Source organism: Pteronotus mesoamericanus, unplaced genomic scaffold (genome assembly GCF_021234165.1).
Source record: "Pteronotus mesoamericanus isolate MK-2021 breed Mesoamerican mustached bat unplaced genomic scaffold, CSHL_Meso_final contig_40, whole genome shotgun sequence".
In the NCBI taxonomy this organism is placed as follows: Eukaryota; Metazoa; Chordata; class Mammalia; order Chiroptera; family Mormoopidae; genus Pteronotus; species Pteronotus mesoamericanus.
The window spans coordinates 3,809,754-3,812,488 of record NW_026555150.1 but is presented as its reverse complement, the minus strand read 5'-3'; the positions used below and the strand labels follow the sequence as shown (position 1 = coordinate 3,812,488).

Sequence of the window (2,735 nt, the reverse complement as noted above, 5' to 3'; positions counted from 1 at the left end):
TTCCAAGATCCCCAGTGGATATCTGAAACTGTGGAGAGTACCAAACCCTATTTATTTATTTATTCATTCATTCATTCATTTATTCCTATAATACATACCTATGATAAAGTTTAATTTATAAATTGGGCACAATAAGAATTAACAATAATAATAAAATAAAACAATTATAACAATATACTACAATAAAAGTTATGTGAATGTAATCTCTTTCTCCAGTAATGTTTATATATTCAGTCCAAACCTACTCCTGAATCTGTGTAACCATCCCTTGCAGTAAATGGCTTGGTGTCGCTCAATTCATGGGATCCCTTGCTGAAGTCTTCATGTAGGCTCAATGCTTTCCGGTGCAACACATTGCAAAATACGTTTCCCGTTAATGTCTTCTACAATCTAATTTAATGCTTTTTTTGTCTCACCTCAACACTTTCATACACTGAGGCCATAACTTTTGCAATTTGAGGTACATTAACAAAAGTACCAAATTTCCCTTCTTCACAATTTCACAGATACAAGTCTCATTCTTACTATAGATTTTAGCAACCTCAACATACAGCTTTGTTTCTTGCCTTTTATTAAGTCAGTAACTTTTCACTTTTTCACTTAAAGGACTTTATGGCTTCTTTTTGGCACATGTGAGTTGCCAGTATCACTATACTTGTGCTTTGGGGCCATTCTTAAGTAAAATAAGGGTAACTTGAACACGAGCACTGTGATACCAATGTTGCGACAGTTGATCTGATAACTGAGAAGATTCCTAAGTGAGTAATGGGCAGTGAGCATATATAGCATGGATCTGCTGGACAAAAGGGTGGTTATCATCCAGGGTGGGAAGGAGTGGGACAGGGCAAGATTTCATTAAGGTACTCAGAGCAGTGCACAATTTAAAACTTATAAATTATTTATTTCTGGAATTTTCCATTTAATATTTTTGGACCATGGTTGGCTGCTGGTAACTGAAATCATGAAAAGCAAAACAGTGAATAAGGGGGTACTGCTAGATATGCAAAAAAAAAAAAAACCCAAAAACAAAACAAACCAAAACAAACTTCAACCCTTTGTATAATAGACAAAAATTAACTCAAAATGGATCATAGTCATAAATATAAAAGCTGAAACTATAAAACTTCAAGAATATAACATAAGAAAAAACTCTTTTGACCTCTAGTTAGACAAAGATATCTTACATATGACCAGAGAAAAATTAACAATAGGAGGAAAAAATTAATAAATTGAGCTTCACCAAAATTACAAACTTTTGCCCTTCAAAAGATAGGCTTAGAAAATGAAAAGTGAGCAACAGACTGGAAGGAAATATTTGTAAAACATGTATCTGATGAAGGATATGTATTCAGACTATATAAAGAACTCAAAATTCAATCATAAGAAACAAACAATTTAGTTTAAAAACAGGCAAAAGGAGCAGACACTGGCGCCCGGAAAGTCAGCGTGTGAAGGAGTCCGTGGTAACGTGAATGTACCCGCTGCTGTTGGGGAGCAACAGTCAAATGACCCCGGTCTGAGGCATATGGGCAGCCTGCTGCGAGACAATGGAGCGCAGTGGGAAAAGTGGCCACAAAACCACAGAGGCGTTGGCCAACTTTTACCTAGCCGGCCGGGGGCGGGGGGGGCGGTGGAGGAGGGGGTGACTCGCAAGGGGATTTGGCCGGCGTCCCGCTGACTGATATGCATCCTCTCTCACCTTATTTAAACGTGGTCCACGGTATCTCGTGCAGGATACAGATGAGTTTGTTTTACCACCTGGAGCTAATAAAAGCCGGAGCTGATTTGAACTGGCTTTCTTTACCATTGGAGGATGTTGTATGACAGGGGCTGCATTTGGGGCAGTGAACGGTCTACAGTTAGGACTGAAAGAAATCCAGAACGTGGCCTGTCCAAACCAAGAAGCGTACAGATTTTGAACAGGGTGAGCAGGCAAGGGGCACTTTGGGCTAATACTCTGCGTTCTTTGACTTGGCTTTATAGTGCTTTCGGTGTCATCATTGAGAAAACACGAGGTGCAGAAGATGACCTCAATTCAGTAGCAGGTGGAACCATGACGGGCATGTATAAATGAACAAGTGGTCTTCAAGGGGTAGCACGAAGTGGTCTAACAGGACCAACACTTACTGGCCTCTATGCACTGTATAATTACTGGGAGCATATGGAGGGCTCCTTGCTCCAACAGTCACTCTGAAGATTTTGCCAACCTGCAAATAGAGGACACTTTAGTAGTTATCCAGATAAATGTATGAGTCACTGTCGAGTTCTCTTATACCTACAATTAGGTTGAAAACGTGCAGATACTGATTTGCTGTGACGAAGACTGTTGACCAGAATGGCCCTCCCGCCAGCCAGTAATGAGTTGAAGCCAAAACACTTTGGTGGCTGAGTAATATTCCCTTTGAAGATCTTGCTCCTGTTCTATTTCCTACCCGCTGAACGGAAAACCACCCTCACCCATCATTTGGTTCATTGTTATCAATACCATATTACAATGTTTGTTCATTTAATGATCAAAAACTGTAATGTTGCCCTGCATTTCCAATAAAGGGTGAAAATAGGGGGAAAAATGGGCGAAAGATTCAAATAGACACTTCACAAAAGAAGAGATGCAAGTGGCAAGCACATGAAAGAACATTTCAGAATCATTAGTTATTGAAAGGACAAAGACATCGCCATTTGCTATTGTGGCACCATTTGCTGAGCAGGCCCCTGGCCTTGTTAAACACGACTGA

The 2,735-nt window shown here is 39.9% G+C and overlaps 1 pseudogene; it reads left to right on the top strand.

Moving 5' to 3' along the window:
* Nucleotides 1-1,547: 1,547 nt before the first annotated feature.
* Nucleotides 1,548-2,194, top strand: LOC129073286 (mitochondrial import inner membrane translocase subunit Tim23-like; annotated as a pseudogene).
* Nucleotides 2,195-2,735: the final 541 nt, after the last annotated feature.